General features: G+C 35.5%; 1 long non-coding RNA gene across 3 annotated transcripts in view; it reads right to left on the bottom strand.

Moving 5' to 3' along the window:
* LOC139827298 (uncharacterized) overlaps positions 1-18,498 on the bottom strand; it is a 41,714-nt gene that overhangs the window by 17,096 nt on the left and 6,120 nt on the right. For 2 of the 3 annotated variants that reach the window (XR_011737783.1, XR_011737782.1), the window contains exons 2-3: positions 13,138-13,222; positions 11,645-11,809 (exon numbers count right to left, since the gene is read on the bottom strand). This is a non-coding gene — a long non-coding RNA (uncharacterized lncRNA). Of the gene's footprint in view, positions 1-6,652; positions 9,014-11,644; positions 11,810-13,137; positions 13,223-18,498 lie in introns of those variants that run through there. The other variant, XR_011737784.1, reaches the window with a different exon arrangement.

An 18,498-nucleotide genomic window follows, 5' to 3' on the forward strand; every position in this document is an offset into this window, starting at 1 on the left:
GAGGCACCAGGCAGTCTACTGGTTTTGCAGACTAAGGGTGGCAGCGGTTGTAGCAGTGAATCAGTCATCCTTCTCTGTCAAGTGGTGTCACTTAAACCACACAAACTCCCAGATGATGAAAACCAGATTGCGCTGTTTGAAGGCATGTAGGTTTGTTACTACTCTTTATCTCCACCTGCTGGAGTTTTTTCTAAACGTTCCCAACTCCGACCTCTTTCTCAGAAGGTTAAAGTACAAAAGCTATAGACATGATATGCAAACACCAGCAATAGTTATAACAGCACTTTGACATGCATAGAAATTTGGAGATATGGGCAAAAATAATTTCAAAATGTTAAAATGTCACAGATTGATTTTTCCTGAAGCAATACCCTAGCTTTTCCTGTGAAATGAGTTTTAATTTCTATGTTTATGTTTTCCTGTTACAAAGTGTCAGAAAATGATTAAGATTTATAAAATTAGGAAACAAATTCAAAGGAAAACATACTCAAAAAAAAAACGGATTTTTTTTTTTTTTCTGTTTGAAGGGAGTTCCAGTTTCTGCTACAACGGATTATAATTTATCACTATTTAAAAACAAACAGTAAACATAATTAAGAATTCTTTTTAATTGGATATGGTAAGAAAAACTGAAATTTCTGGCTGTACTTAAATAGATTCCAGAGCTTGGAAAACTCAACATACAGGAGTATCAGTAATACTATTAAAAAAAAAAAAAAGTAGGACAAAGAGTTTAATTCATTAATGGGGTTTCTTATGTATGGAACTTTGTGTGAAGGAAAAGTAAACTGAAAGAATAAATTTTTCACATACTCTAACAGAGAGATATCTGTGGTTTATTTATTTCTTGTAGAAAAGTAAGTGCTATTGCACAGGCTCAGTGCTTTTGAATTTTCCATCTCCTCTGCTCATACATTTTATAGGGCACAGTATTATCATTACAGTAGAAGGTAGCTGTAACAAGACATCATGGCCATAAAAGAATTATTTAGTATTGATGGCTGGGATGAAGAGTAATCTTTAATCAAAGCTTCAGATTTCTGATTAGTTCACTGATGTAGGACTAATACCAATAGGTTCAATCCTGCCTGCTCACTGAGGAGGCCTAATTTCTCTGCTTTGTGGACAGGCACTAAACACCAGGCTGTTTTGCACAGTTACTGCACATATTTCAGGCAGAATAGCGTTGTCTATTTTGTGTTTTCACCTTGACTGAGTGCAACCAGCAAGTATGAGAAGTAGTCTGACTACACACAGAATGGCTCCCATGACTTGATGCTTCCTTGTTGATTCTGCCAGCTCTTAGGGCATTTTGGGGGAGCACAGATGGAATTATGATTAGGGACATAGATATCTGCAGAGTTGAAAAGATGATAGCAAGATTAAATGTATGGATTTCCAAGGTCTAGGAACAGTGCAAAACAAGTATCCTGAATAACCTCTTTAAGTTATGTAAATACTATTGGTTGCATATGTTCTAAGTCCCATGGGAAGTGATCAGAGTTTGATTCCAAGACTCTTGTAAAGTTTTTGGTTTTGGCTATTTTTTTGTAGATTTCTTGATGGATAAGATGTTGGTGTACCTGCTGAAATAACTTTGCCTATGATCAGTACTATATCTTTGCTAAGGAGGCACAGAAAGGTGAGAATATGGAAGCTTATTGAGAGATCAGCATTAATGGAGAGATCATAAATATAGATTTTTAAGCAAGAAAGAAGGCAAGATTTGTGAACCTTTTCATCTTGTCTAAAAAAAAAAAACACAAAAAACTTTCATAGTGGGAGAAACTGGAGATTAGCAGGAAGTGGAAGATATTATTTTCTCTAGAGTTGCAATATGGATTCATTCAGAGACCGGGGTTCAGGAAAGCTTATCAAAATTTATTGTCTCTGGATCTGAATCTGTAGTGAATTAAACTCTTTCGAGAATATGTTCAGCTAACATAGAGTAAATGATACCAATCAATCAAGTTTCTGTGATCAGGAAATGTATTATACTATAGCATTCATGTATGAGATATGTATTTTTCATAGCACATCATTCATACACTACAGAACATTTCATTTTGTTATAATGAATCATTTAAAAAAGAGAATCTGGAATGTGATGCTACAGGAATTCTATTAGCTTAAATGTATTCATATCTGTACAATGACTTGGGATCTTCAGATGGAAATGTTTAAATAAGTGCAAAATCTTCTATTGAAACCACTTAATCCTATGTGAAATAGAGTCCCAATTATATAAGAAATAGACAATTTTCAATCTATAGATATTTATAATTTCTAATGAACCCTGATGCTACAAGTTTCTTTTTGGGGGCATTATAAGATACATAGGTTTTTTTTTACAAAACTGCAACAACTACTGCAGGACTTTTAGGAATATCACAAGTTTAAACATATTTGCTCTGTAGTTTAGAACTTCCTTTTCTGAAAAGTTAGACTTTCAGTGTGTTAATTTTGTCCATAACTGAAAATAGGAATAAACAAATCTAGTCTTTATTGAATAAAAATCACATGTATTGATTTTCCTGAACTTAGGTACCTAGGTTTATTTAAGTTTTGTGGTGTCTCATTCCTGGTCTCCATTTGATGATTTAAACACATTATTGTGTCCCTGACATCTTGTGTCTTGCCTATAAAATCAGATCTTACAGACGATTTAGAGACTTTCATACGGCATTATATGTTCATGTTTAGGCAGCTGAAGTCTCTGCTGGCTACATTGTTGGGCCACGAATCAAAGAAGGATTCAGTTTAATACAGCTACATGTAGGGAATTACTTGTGATCTAAGATTCTCTGCTTGTAATCTGCAGTTCACAAAAGTCAGTCATTCAGTTCAGTTGCCTAGAAATAGTCACCTACTACCAGGATGAAATGCTTTCCAATATCTCACCTGGTTTCCACATTTTACTCTAGAACATGTGGTTTTTGTGGGTCTTATCTATCAATCTTCCATGGATATCCTGGATTCCTCAGGGCATCTCCAGTTGCACTATAATTCCATGTTTCAGCAACCTTACCCAGCCCTTAGTGAATTCAGATGGTAGAATCTGGAGAGCCACCCAGGTGACTGAATGTTGGTGTCCACAATGGGTTCTGAAGAGATCTCCCAACACCTCTGTGTAGGTGCTTACAGTCATCTGTGTTTATCTGTGAGAAGAGTCTCAACTCCTATATTTATTTTAGAGGTAAGAGTGGATCAAAAGAGTGTTGATCCACATGACAGTTCATATAGAGGGAATTTAGATTACTTCATCTTAGATGGCTAAAATTAAGTGAAATGCATCACAATTTAAAGAATTACAGTAGTCTAATTCTGTTCTTATATCCTTTCTGTTGAGCAATCTAGAAAGGAAGAAAGCCAGGCAGGAAGGCAGGAAAGAGGAGGTGTAGGGGGAAGAGAGATGGAGAGAAAGAAAAGAAAGAGAAAGAAAGGAAAATAAGGAAAGAGAAAGAGGGAAGGAAGGAAGGAAGGAAGGAAGGAAGGAAGGAAGGAAGGAAGGAAGGAAGGAAGGAAGGAAGGAAGGAAGGAAGGAAGGAAGGAAGGAAGGAAGGCTTCCTATTGTACTAAACATCTCATTGTACTAAACATCTACACTCACATAAGTGTATGTGTGTGTGTGTCTGTATGTTAGTGTGAGTGTTTGAAATCCTCATAAATACAGGAAAGCATCTACAGGAAAGCATCTGTTTAGAAACAGGAATAAACACTGTCAAATCATGCAGGATGTGTGGAAGCACTGACCCTGTGTTAGTGTCCCGGAGCTATTTACTTTGTCTCTATCCTAAGCTCTTTGTTGAATAAATTTCTCTTAATTCCACAAGGAACTAAAGGCCACTTAACAAGCTGACACCTACAAAATTTGTGTATTTATAAATTATAGGCAATTATTATTTTCAGTTATTAGATCATTCTTGTATTTTATTACTTGCTTTACTACAGTGCAATCTTGCTGTAGATAACGAAGGAGACAGGAACATGAGGAAGATAGTAGTAAGGATGCAGTAGGGAAGGAAAGGAAGGGAAAGGAAGGGAAAGGAAAGGAAGGGAAAGGAAGGGAAAGGAAAGGAAAGGAAAGGAAAGGAAAGGAAAGGAAAGGAAAGGAAAGGAAAGGAAAGGAAAGGAAAGGAAAGGAAAGGAAAGGAAAGGAAAGGAAAGGAAAGGAGAAAGGAAAGGAAAGGAAAGGAGAAAGGAAAGGAAAGGAAAGGAAAGGAAAGGAAAGGAAAGGAAAGGAAAGGAAAGGAAAGGAAAGGAAAGGAAAGGAAAGGAAAGGAAAGGAAAGGAAAGGAAAGGAAAGGAAAGGAAAGGAAAGGAAAGGAAAAAAGAAAACCTGAAAAAAACATCCTTGAGAGATACTGAGTACTAAAATTGATTTCTCTACTGATAATCATGGGCTCTATGGAGAGATACTGATTTTATGGCAAAGTAAAATCTCTATTCTCTTCCTTCTCAACCCCTCCATGTCCTGCAGGATACTTTTGTTTCTCTTTTTCCTGGCCTGAAAGTACCTTACCATCTCTCTACCTCTCTTCCTCTTCTTCTAATTACATCTCCTCTACTCCCCAGCCACCAACTATCTTTTTCAAAGATGGTCTAATTGATACATATCTATCCAAACTCTCAGCCATTGATCTCTACTAGTATTTAGTTTTTAAAGTTATTTCAGACCTGAAAAAGGACCTGTGTGCCTGAAAGAATGTCTAATTTCTCTAGTCACCCCAGGTGGTAGAATAAAAGGTACTGTGTCTGCCCACAGACCTTGTCTTGCTTTGTTAAAGGCCTCCTATGGAGCACTGGTGTGAGTTCAGAATTCCCTCCACTTGAACCTGAAGTGCTGGGGAGCAATTTTTTGACAAAGCATTATGACTCATTAGTGACTCAGAAACTGAGCTGGCTCAGGCATCCTCTGGGAGATTTTTATCAAGGCATTCAATATGATTGATTCACCCAGTACTGAAAGCAAGAAGTTCCTCAAGGTACCTGACAATCTCAAAGAAAGGCTCCTTAAATTGTCATCCCATATAACTCTGCTATAGCTCTCTTCTTGGTTGTTGTTGGTGTCCCCTCTAATGCCAGCTTCTTCTCATTCTCAGGGTCATTTTTGAAATACAGGAACTGTAGAGAGTGCAGCTAATAGCAACAGTAAAATCTAAGGCTGTGAAAATGCTGTCAAAAGTAAAGATGCTACAGTTCTTTGGAATCTAATGTAAAATATTTTAAGAAAAAGAATGGAAAACAATAAGTAATTTATAATAAAAAATAAAACAATAGAAGAGATGCTGCAGTCCTCCAGGTCTTCTTTCCGTAGCATTTAGGAAGAAAATAATGCCCCAAAGCTAATTATTTTTTGTTTTCTTTTAAAAGATACCTGAATATTGAAACTTATTTAGAAAAGAGCTTATCTAGCAGGGCAAAAACTGAACAACCAGTAATAAAATAGGGGAGGAGTTTTACTTTGCCTCAGTAATGACCCTTTTTAGCTGGCTAATAAAAAATAAATTAAAAAATATATGTGCACTAAACAAGTAGAACAATACTCATCCATTTCTACTTAGAGAAACTATTATTAGTCCAGAAGCCTAAAATAAAGGTTTTGAGTTTCCTTCAACTTTGGATGACAACTACTGCAGACTGCCTGCACCTCCAGGGCCTCTTGTGAATCCTCTCAACACTCATAAACTGACTGTGCTTTGTCTGTAGGACACTTCTGTAAATCTAATCTGTGTTCCTGAAAAAGGGAGGAAGAAAAATACTGCTAAATAAGCTATACAGGACCTGCCAAAAGAAAATTCTGCTTCTGTGATATATAGGCTGGCTTTATTGAAAGACTTTCGAAAGGTGACAATACCAATGTTTTAAAGGGTTTTAAAAACAGAAGTTCTTGTTCTATTTTGACAACCGTATGTGGAATTATAGCTAGATTTTAAAATAATAGGCTGCCGTGTTACTGTAGAGTTACGTATATTTTGTCCACTTGTCCATACAAGTAAGAAAATATGAATAAATTATAGAAGCCTTCGTAGGGCTCCATGTACATTGGATAGTCATTGAATGCAGATGAATCTTACGAAGGTACAACTATTAATATATGGTTTCTGCTGCCACTTTAGCAATATATAAGCACTCAAGGTTTCCATCAGAGCCCACGATGTGACTGAGATCTAGTTGAGACTAAAGCTATAGCAGAATAAGTTGAAATCGTGAGTTGTTGAAATCATTGGTAAAACTGGCACTGATTTCAACACAATTATCATCTGCATATTTTATTGTCCTTTTATTTTTGCTGTTCCCTTTTTTACTAAATTTTAATTTAGAAAATGATAGTTAAGATTAGGAATTCAAGGGTTACAGGGAAGTGGATAGAAGTAAGACTCCCGCCTGCTGACTGGAGAAACTCAAAAGTGTACTCTTATTGTGTGTTTTCGTGTACTAACTATTTAATGGAAAATTAATATGTAAAAAACCTATGGAGAGGGATTTAGAAATCCATAGCTCGCCACTCAGAGCCATTTATTGCTAGACTGCATGCTTGCCACATTATCCGTGAATAGGTTGCACAGTGTCTCTTTTCCACATCTGGAAATTTCCTCATAGCCATGAAGTCTGTAGAGGTTTGTTTTAACAAAGAATACAAAAGACAATATGAAATATATGAAAAATTTATACAGTTGTATTTTGCTGTAAAAACACATATGACTGGCCATTAGAATTTTTGCTAAGTTAGCAGCTGGTTTATTTACTGTATGTGTGGTAATGTCTTACCTGTTAGGTTGTAGCGTTGTCTCTCTGTAAAACAGTTTACTTTTGTCAGAGAGAATTAAGTCAAAAATGGATTAGTAGAATATTGTTTCAAAAATGTGCTGAAGATCTGCATAGTGAGAACTCCTTGGAGGACGGGGAGCAAAAAAAAAATCATGTACTTTTGTAGACTTGTGTAATGAAGTCTGCAGCTTTTGGCTCAGAGTTTATTTTTCAAGCAAATCTGCAATAGTAATTTCCGTTCTGAATGATCTCCCAAAGTAATGTAATTATTGGCAGCATGTCAATATGCATTGAAAACTGAAGCTGAATTAATATTTTATTAATTTTTGATATTTAAAACCAGAATCTGGAAGATTATTTGATTATGGTAGCTGTAGAAAATATTACACATGTCTGAGTTTTTGAGGTCATGTGATACATGCTCAGACGTTAGAGTGACCTGTAGTTTTGGAATGTAGAAATGAACTGTGTAATTATTTTACAAGTGGTAAATGGTGGGAAAGTGTGCTAAAATGATCCAAAGAAAAAAAAAAATATATAATCAGCCATACGGATAGGCAAACAGATAGGATAGGACAGTTATTCACTCAAATCTGGTTCATGCACATAATGGTTCTGTATTCAAAAGAGTTCAGACTTCACTGTGTCAACCAAGCCACTGTGTAAATGAATTGCCATACCATGTCATAATCTGCCTTAAGTGTGCTTAACCTCCTTCTATGAAACTGATAGCCTTCTTTTTCCAAATCCTACATAGTAACTGATTTTGACGTATGTATAGAATCTGTACATTTAATCAGCATAGTTCATAATGTATTTCTTTTTACTAATAGAGCTAGTATCTTCTATTTTAATAGCCCAGGATTTTGATATTGTTAAAATCAGGGCATACCATGTAAATTGTAAATATGTTAATTTATAACTGCAGCAAATAATGAAGAGTAAGAGAACCTGATGAGACTGAAGAAGTTAAATTTGTATAATTGTTGTTGTGTTTTATTTGTATTGCTGTAACGCATAGATGTTACACAGTTCCAACTTTTAATTGAGCAACAATTTCTCTTCTTAGCCGTACAGACTAAGCAGATTTTCTCATTTTTGACTAAGAATTAAAGCTTCTCCCATTATGATATCTGATGGACGTGAAGTTGTGAAGAAAAGCAAAAAAAAATGCTGCAATGTGATTTTGTAAAATTAATCAAATGGCTATCTAATTGCTATTTTTTTTTCTAGAAACTGAGAATGAAATGTTTGTTCAATTAAAAAAAAAAATTAGTGTACCTTCAGTATGGAAAGTTTTTATTTCAAGCTAGTTCTAGTTTTCAGCAAATTGTAATTTTTTATTTCTGGTCCACACTTCCCCATCCTAGTAAATTTGTGCTTCTCAGATGCTACCTAATGTAAATAACAAACTAAAAACTACTCTTATAATCATATGCAGCACACACACTCTTAAGGTAGTCTCTACTTTGTTACTTCTATATGTGTTACCACAGTGTAAATGCTACAGTGCATTTAAATTACTTAGTTTACTCCTGTATAGGTACTCTTTGAATTCTCTTAACCAAAAGCCTTGGATGTGGAGTTTACTTTCCTGCCACTAACAAGAGAAGGAAATAATGTAAAATACTAAAGGTTACACAGTTTGACTTATTCTAATTCACAGAGAAAGGAGAAAGATGATCTACATGTGCAGGGTCTCATAATGGAATTGTTTATGCTTACGCCTGTGATCTCTCCACTGTTTTTGATTTCTGAATGCCATTTTGCTTTCAATAAAAGAACATCTGAATAATTGCACCTGATTTTATCACCACCAAGTTTAAAACGTAAACATTTGTATAGTATTACCCTTGGTGTCAAATATGAGGCAAACTGGCATTATGTTACATACTGGGCTATGCTCCATACATATACACATTTTACGACATAAAATGGTGTTCACCCTACTTTGTAGAAATGTGCAAAAATTCCCTCTTCTATATATGAAATCTGAATTTTGCAGTGACAAATCCAGAATGAGCAGAGGTTAGAACATGGTTGGATTAAGCAAATTAAATGTAGAAAATGTGTTAATATATTTTAATGAATCTGAAGGATTCTTTGAGAAATAAATCATGCTCTGAGATTATTAGCAAATAGAACAGAAAGTGTACAGTTGCAATCTGAAGTAAGTTCTCTTTAGTTTACTGTTTACTTACTTTACTTATTGTTTGTTCCTCAAAATGTTGAGCAGTCTGCTCTGAAATGAGAAAAACAAGTTCTGCCATTTCACTAGAGTATTCTGCTTCTTACTCCTTTTTCGTTATTTTAATATATTAAACCATGTCCAGCATATTTTAGACACTAGGTTACATAGATTGAGATCCTTAAATATTTTCACAGGACTAGAGGGAGAAAGAGAAGTCAGTTTTGCTGATAAAAAATCATGTTTCAGATGCCAGAGAAGATGATGAACATGATGAAGAATGCTGGAATGGAAAACTAATTTAGTGACATTATGGTGGTTTTGAAGAAAAGGTTAGGGGAAAAGCGCATTAATTTCGAAAATAGAGCCTTCCTTTCACAAATTGCATAAGTTTATATCCTTATGTTTTGTCCTACTTTTGTCTGCAAATGTAAAATACAAGCCGACTTTGACTCCTGTGTAGTTTTTAATGTTAGAGAAATTTTTTCTACTCTCACCCTCCATCACTTTCCAATAAAACACTAAGAAAATTAGACTCATCAATGTTGCCAGATTGAGAGTTTTAACCAGGAAATATTCCTTGCCTGCAAGCTCTGATTTCAGCAAATTGCATTTTTATATATGGTGAAATACTAGAAGAGGTTACCCAGAGAGGTGGTGGATGCTCCATCCCTGGAAACATTTCAGGCCAGGCTGGATGGGGCTCTGAGCAACCTGATCTGGTTGAAGATGTCCCTGCTCATTGCAGGGAGGTTGGACTAGATAACTTTTGGTGGCTCTTCCCAGCCCAAGGTATTCTATTATTCTATAATGTGTATCTTATTTTACTGTCATGTCTTACATTTCTTCATGATAACCTACCTTGTCTGCCCTCAAAAATAATTCATAAAAATTATTGGGAATAATTTACCAGAAAAAAACATACCTTACTGATACAATCGGGTAATCAGCCAAATAACTTTTGCCTAGAACTTCAGCAAATGTGAGGAAAAAAAGAAAAAAAAAAAAGAATACAGTTGTTATTGCTATCTACTGATACATTCGTTTGCTGAGAATAAATTACCTGTTACCATTACTATTAATCTATTAAGTTTTACAATGTTAAAAATATTAGCATTAACACGTATTAATATTTTTCTCTCATACAGCCCAGTTGCTCTTCAGAACTAAAGCTTTCTTTGTGCCTGTTCTGTTGCTGGGAATCTTAAACATGACCACAATAAAAGTCAAAGGAAATTTTGATACTAGCTTTTGCTTTCCCCACTTCTAAGTGGTAGCGGGTTTATGATTCTTTGATTCCTGTTCCAGCTCCCTGCTGTCCATTCCTATAGCCTCCCATTCCCTCCACAGCCCAGAATTCTGCCATATATCATCTGTCAGATTGAAAACAGCTCCTGCCTCTATATTTCCCCCTCAATTGCAGAGCAAGGTTGTGTTTGCTTAGCTGGAGTGGTAACAGCAGGGCAAAGACATCTTGTTCTATGGCCATTTGACCTTACCTGTACATATTTGCAGAGCCAGAAGAGTACAGAAGGGAACCAGCCTCTGTCTTTGTAAATTACGTGCAGGATAATAATCTCCAGAGAACTATTTGTTTCACACCTTTTTTTGCACTTCCTTGCCACTAGTCTCACTTCCCATGCCTCTTTCTCAACCCATTTGCTTTTATTTCCACAATACCTTTCTCCTGTTTACTTTCCCCTCTGCATTTCTACCATTCAAAATTTTTTAAAGCTTTGTTAAATTAAGCTAACACACACAGCTTCCCCAAAGCCACTTTGCTCACTTCACTTCTATTGTTTCTATCTTTCTTCCATTTGTGTTTTTGGATGTTAGCACCTCTGCAGTACAGTCTGTCTTCTGGCACTCTTTTGTGTAGTTTCTTTTGCTTTAAGGAAGAGGGGTGCTGAAGGACTGCTTCATTACCAAGACTAATATAAGAAGTTATTATATATGACCAAGTTGGCTGACATACTGGTTATCCAAGGAGTTAGAAAGGAAAAAAACAATTTAAAGTTATAGTAAAGAGAAAATTAATTTTAAGATTCCAGAACGGATTAAAAGTAAAGACTGGGAAATTAATTTACTTGGATTAGAAGTAGTTGTTGGGAAAAAGAGGTATTTCTGAGAGGAAACCTTTGTTTACTTTTGACTAATGAAGTTCAAACTTCATTAAAACCTCATTATGGTTAGTTTTTAAACAGTGATTAGAAATTCCTGGCTAAAGAAAAACATACTAGGTCAGAAAATATCAAGCACTATCAGGAAAGGTGCTAAGTTTCTGGCATATCCACCCACTGAAGTCAGAGCTGACAACTAGATTCTACTCAAATTGGAGCCATTTGACATTAGTGATACAACGGAGACATTGCCCTCTGACAGTGTTCCTTTTGCAAACAAAGATGGAGAATTTGGTCTGTAAGCAAATAAAGAATCCCTAGGAACACAGACTGTGATATGACCTCTCTGCAAAATATGCTGCTTAGGGGATTCCTATACTTTTTCACAGCCTTGTCAAAATATGAAAAAAGACCAAAAGAACCTCCAGTACAGATCTCTGAAATGGACTTCTGAATTTGGTAAGATCAGACACTCAGCACTTCTTTGAAGAAGCCTTCTGTAGATGTCACTGAAAGTTAAACCCATGATTTCATAGTATGTGGAATCAAACAAGTGTGAAAGTACCTGTAATTAGCGATCTGCATGAAAAAGAGAATTTGTTACTGCCAATGAGCAATGGTCAGGCAAAGTGAACTGCATCTCTCACTTGAAGGGAAATTATTGGGAAAAAGTTGCTAATGAATAATTTTGATCAGCTGAAGACATTTTAGAAGATGGAATAACAGGGCTCTGTGGAAAAAAAGAAAAAAGTTAAAGTTTTCTAATGAATTAAATCACTTGATATTTATACATGAATGCTTTAACATGAATGTATACATGTTTATATTGATCTTTTATATATCTTTGCGTGCTATGCCTGGGAACACTAACACAGGATAAGTGTGCGTATGTGTACACATCATGCTACCTCTTTCGTTATGAATCATGGAAACTTGATAGCGAAACCCACACATACTGTGATGAAAGATTATGTAAGAAGGAAGAAAAAAACCCCTTCTCCTCGAGCTTTGGTAAAATCTTTGACTGACTCTCTACAGGTAGAATTTGACACTTGTGAAACCAAACTCCAGCTGTTGGTCCAGCATGGTGCATGCCTGCCCCAAAGTCTCACCTTCTGTCTGCCAGCTCTGGGTTTGTGTCTGTGATACCGCAGCCATCTCAAACAGACCTACATGTCTGTATTTAAGCAGCTGACAGCCACATGTTAATCTGGACTAGCCATGATGATAATGTAGCTAAGCCTAAAGTAGACAATTATGCTTTAAGTACCAGTGGTTATAGAGTGAATTTAGACACCTGGCATGTATGTAGACATCAACCAGTCCTACTCAAAACTACTTGTTCCTTTAGACCAAGATAACTTTTTACTCTTCTGCCAAACTACAAGGAATTTTCTTAGTGTGTGATTGAGGACCTCGAGGTTAATAATGAACACAAACTGTAGTTGATTGTATGTACATAACTACACATTTTTCATTAAGAAATATGTTATAATATTTTGACAAAATACAGGGTCATTTTTAGCTCAGTCCTCCTACATTAGATACTCTATTGAGGATGGAATACCTGAGCAGGAAATGTCACAGGCTTGGCTAGATAGTACCCAGTGCTGTCCTGAGCTGCCTCATTTCCCTATTCAAGTATGAAAGACAAGAGTAGGATTCCTTTTTGAAACAAGTCAGTGGGAAACTGGGTGTGAGTGCACCTGAGCCTCCTCTTCCTCTCCAGTTTGATGCTTACATAAATGACTCAAGGCTGTAGCTTAGATGTGATCTCAGCTGAATGTTTGCAATACTATGTCCCTCAAGTAGACCTAAACCTGGAATAGAAGTCTTTATCAGTGTTGATAGTGACACTTCTAGCAATGTACGCAAGTCCTTTTATTCATTTTCCAACATTAATTCACCCTAAAAATCAAAGTTTGTCCTTAATGAATACTCTATAACTAACAATTCTGACTTGCCAAAATTTGTCAAGAGGAGATGTTGAAGATTCTCCAGATTCAACGTATAAAATCTATGCTTTGGCATTAGTCATTGAAAAACAATGAGCCTTACCTGGTGTGTCCCAAATGTTGCTGCTGTAAATCCTGAGCAAAGTGAAGAAGCTAGACCAAAACAATTCCCAGAAACAGGCTGGCATCTTGATGATGGTGGTACCCAAAGGGGAAAATGAAAATCAGTGATATTACTAATTTCCTAAAGGGTAAAACAAAACAAAACAAGAAAAACAAACAAACAAACAAAACCCCCAATCCCCTAAACAAACAAACAAATGTAAATTTAAAGCATTCTGTTGCTCTCATGTAGTTTTCCCTTGTGGCATCTGTTCTCAATGAATCGTTGGAATCACAACTCTACCCGTATCAGAACAGAAATGTGAACATTTTTTCAGCTAGAAAAAGGCTTTCTTGCTGATAGAAGAAACAACTGAATGCAATCTTTAATGGGACAATGTTTCCTCTCAGAACACCATGGGGTATGAGCTCTCCTTCTGTAGCTTTCAGTTAATTGCACATTAAAGACTGCAGGAGATGGTATTTTTTTAAAATTGTTGCTGAAATTGCAATAAGAGATGCCACTCCTAATTAAATTAGAATGTTGTAATTCTGCATGGAAAGTGGTGACACCAATACAGATCCTGAAACACTTTCGGGTGACAAACGTGAGCAAGAAGAAGACACAAACATGAACAGCAAGTGCATGAAATAATTCTAATTCATATCAGAGTTCCAATAATACATTTTCTGAAATAACTGCAGTTTTAGTTACCTTTAGTTTAAAAGTCAATTTGTTTGACCTTAAATTTAAGCAGATCTGAATGTTCTCAGCTATATTCAACTTTGGTGAAATTACTTAGATTTAATAAGAAATCAATACCGGGAGTGATTTGTGTCCTTTAGCCATCTAGCAACAGATACTCAAAATCTTTGTCAAAATTTACATCTGTAAAACCAATAATCCAGCACTGTTATTTTAAGAAATATTTACATGTTCTCCAGCCTGCAGCATAAGTACAGAAGGTTCTTTGTTATCTAATATTAAATCAAAGGACAAAATTCAGAACTGAGGTAGCATGAATGATTAAAGTAACAAATTCACTTCCACATATAAATGTTTGATTTTGAAATAAAGTAAAAAAAAAAAAAAAACACACAAAATTTCTTCTACCAAAAAACCTATTCTTATATATTTTTTCTCTTTATCAGAAAAAGTGTTCCTTCATCCAAACAAGAGAAATTACCCTCCTACACCTGAAACCCTTAGCAGGCCAGAAGTTGCTCTTGTAAATCAGTAGATGACTTAAGTGTATAAAGCGTAGTATAAAGAAAAGATAAATACAGAACTTCTTTCATTATATTTCTTCAGTGCATAGGTGGAATAGCTCGTTTCTTACAAAAGCTCAGAAATTACCATCCGAATTTCTTGAGGGTCTGGTTAAATTCAGATCATTACTCTATCATCAAAACTTTCATGATTTCCTAAAACATGCAGGAGAGATAACTGACAGTACAGAAGGAGAGAAATAAAAAATTGCACAAGAAAAGGTATTTAGGTATAACAGAAAACAATTCCCATTTTGCTATAGACAGAAAATGGTTCAGATGTATCATGGTAGGATGTCTCCTTCTCCTGGAACTCATTTAGTTGCTAAATTTAGTAATTGTACAACAAAATTCAGCCTAAGTTTCCACTTTAAACTAAGTCTTTCCTTCACAATCTCTCTGTTCCAAATATTATTTCCCTTATGCCACCTGGTGAAAGGTCTTCAGAAGAAGCTTAGTTTGCTCCTGGACTCTAATCTCTTTGATTTCTATGAAGTGACATTTTTAATAAACTAAAAAATCTTAATCAACATAATCCAAGATGCCATTCCGTAATATATTTCGACAATCCACTTCAAGGTTTAGGAAAAGAGAATAGACTACTGAACTCAGGTCAACAAAACAACAAAAAATGACAACTGTTTGTGCATTCCTCCTTACTGTGTGTGCTACTTTTAAAAAATGTTAATCATGACACAGTATTAATTAATGCTGAACTTTTTGACAGTGCACGCTTTGAAGTGTGTTTGTAGGTTTTACCCATCCCCACTCACTCATCAGTGGCCAATATTTTGTACTGTGCCAGCATAAAGTCAGGGCAAAATGTACTTCATTAACTATTTCACCTTAATAAATAACAAGTAAATTTCAATAATGTTCCACTCAGAATCACAGATTTTCTACCTCCTGATTTTCCATCTCCTGTTACATGATAGTGATTGGAGTTCAGGCCCATGGATACTTATCTATTCCTTCATGCAGCTGCCATCAGTCCCAGTTGCTGAAACTGGGAGCTGCACTGCATACATAACCACCTTTTTGTAGCTTCATTCCTTAGCATCTGGTGAAGAGAGCTTTCTGTGCTGAGATGGACCTTTTACCTTTCTATCAGTGTCATTTGTTGTTTCTCCACAACTTGCCTCTAATTATTGAGCAAAAACTTCTAAAACAAACTGACTTGATGATATTTCTAAAGATACTTTGTAAAATACGGAATTTCATATGTTAACACTTCAGGCAGCTTTGAAAGTTGCAGGCTGAGTGTGCAAATAATCCTGAAATTCCATCAGTCCATTCAGCAAGAACAATTCAAATTACTCCATCTGCAGGTCAGTGTCTTACCTCCATCCTTCTTGTCAAAATCTGTGAGAACAGATACATCAGAAAGCATGTTTTTAAAGTATGTTTTGTTTTTAATCTAACCCTTGGCCAGCCACATTGAGGAGGGAATTCTGCAGATATATGTCCATGTTGAAAATGTCCTGTGACAAACCTGATCCCATTTCTACATCTTTTCCTTCAGAAATCTGTTTTATTTTTAAAATGTTTTCAGAATAAACAAATTTTACCTGACAAGATGGTGATGAACATATGTGATGCTTCTTTAAAAAATCATACTTTTGTTCCAGAAGTATCTTTATTTTTTTTTTTTTAATACATGGAAAATCCATTCTTAGACCAGCTGTCGTGACCTCAAATTTGATGTTTATATCTGTTTTTCCATTATTAGATAGATTACTAATTAATATTTTTTATTTTGTTTTTCCTCAACAATTAACAGACTTTTTTTTTTCAGGCACTGTGTCAAGATTGTCTAAGAAGACCCAGGAATTTTATAATCTAACATGCCTGTTTTGTAAAAAAATGAAAGCAGAGTTTCTGGCTCTGCTACTTTGTGGGTCCCAGACTACAGTGGCAAAACACAAGGATCCCCATTGCTTGGACCATTTATTATTGCTGAAGCAAATAACTAGGCAGTAAAATCTGACAGTAATAAAAAATAGCAACGAATACAAAAGTGTGTGCATGTGTGTAATTAACACCTGTGCTAGTTTCACAATGTGTAATTTCAGGTTATTTACTCACAATCTAACAATTTATAAAATAAATGCTGCTACAGGATTGTCTCCTAGAGGATGTGTCAGTGGTGAATCTAAAACATAATCCTGTTTCTTTTGAAAATACAGTGGCCCATGTTACAGTTTCTGTGGCAAAATCCAGTTATTTAATTATCTTGATTTCAAAATTTTCTTGAAAACAGCTTTTTTTTTCAAATGCTTATATAAGTTTACTTCATAAATAAATATCTGTCATAAGGAAACAACTTTTATCCTGAGACAAATCATGATGTTCTTAAGAATGTTTAGAGACAGGGAAATGAATGGGCAAAGTTGAATCATCACACATTAATAGTAAATATAAAAAAAAAAATATTGTGCAAACACAGGGATGTTTAAAACATACTCTTTGCAGAATATATTATGGTCTGCAGCATAATGGTTTCTGCTTCAGGTATTTTGCAGTTCAGCACAATATATTTCAGTAAGGCAAGAAAATGCTAATAATGGACACGTATACACTGAATTAATTTCTCAAGGGACAAGCCTGTTCAGGCCAGACTACTCAGGCATCATTCCTTCTAGACTTCAGGTAATTAATGTAGTGCAATTTAAGAAAGGTGGAATGGATCATATTGATAAGTGTCAATTCAAAATATCTATTATTTCCTTTCTGTGTCCTTGGAACCCAGAAAAAAAAAATACACCAAATATTCAGCAATCACTTAGAGTTAATTGCTAAGGAGAAGACAATTAAAAAAACCCAATCAAACAAAAAAACCTAACAAACCTCTTTCGTTGCTATGGCTGCATTCCCTTCCCCCACTCTCAGTCTATCAGAAATCAGGAAGTACTATTTTTAATGTATTAATTGCAACACTCTTTCTTCAGGAGTTGAATCATCATCCAGTCCATTTGGACATTAGAAGAATTATTATTTTTAAGCAGGATTTTTTGTGACTCTATGATGCTGTCGAAATCCTGGCTTGCACTAAGCATTCTTCATTCTCACTGGTTCCAGAGAGGAAAACACATTACAAAATTAGGACATCCAGGAACATTAAAACACATAGGTGCTCTAAATCTTCTATAACTCAGATCCTATGAAAAAGTAACTTTACTTGAGACCTACCATCTAGATTTGTTTTTTTTCTGAGGTTAAGGAGTCTCTTTTTGTCCTTTACTGTGGAGACTTGTAATACTTTTTGTTTAATTAAGTGACAGAATAAATTGACCAAGGCAATCAGGAAGTGTTTTGATCCAGATTATTGGAATGGAAACTATACTCAGCTTTCCCAGTAATTTATAAGCCAGCATCCTTCTCCATTAGATCTGACAACTACAATTTACTCTGGACCTTCTGATGCAGCTTGTCACTACCAACAGACCAGTATGTACATGGCCAGGGGTTACAACATACTGATTCATTAGGCTACAACCATGAATCTGCCACTTCAGAGAAAAGGCCCATCCATCTCTCTACATTTAGCTGTCATTCCTACCATGAATGTAATGCTATTACAGAGACAGCCAAGTCCATTGCTCATGCCAGATGTTGTTAGGAATTCAATCCATCCTATCTGTGAACACTAGTCCCTTCAAACAACAAGATATTGAGTGAATTACATATTGAGTGGTGAGTTTTTTTGGCATTTAATTATCCAGCTGAAAGGAACATGCTTAATTGTTACTGCAGTTACTGGTTGGTGACTAAATAGAGGAATTTTATGAAGCGATGGTAGAGCATCGGCAGCTGAATAAACGTTTCAGAGAAGTGCAATGGCTATGACAAAAAATCTTTATGTCTTTACTGAACACAAATGCCTCTCTTGTTCGGTAAAGTGAACAGGTTTTATTTTTGTTTTTAAGTAAGAAAACATGTCATTATTTCAATAAGGCAAATTCATGTTGCTCAACCTCCTGCTAACTAGTTTTGCCCTTCAAGCAGGAACATTGCCAGGGTGTACAGGGGTAGCAGCACAGTGCCAGTTATTCATACATTCTCAGATATTCAAGCTTGGGTAGCCAGGGAAACA

Source organism: Patagioenas fasciata, chromosome 2 (genome assembly GCF_037038585.1).
Source record: "Patagioenas fasciata isolate bPatFas1 chromosome 2, bPatFas1.hap1, whole genome shotgun sequence".
NCBI lineage: Eukaryota > Metazoa > Chordata > Aves > Columbiformes > Columbidae > Patagioenas > Patagioenas fasciata.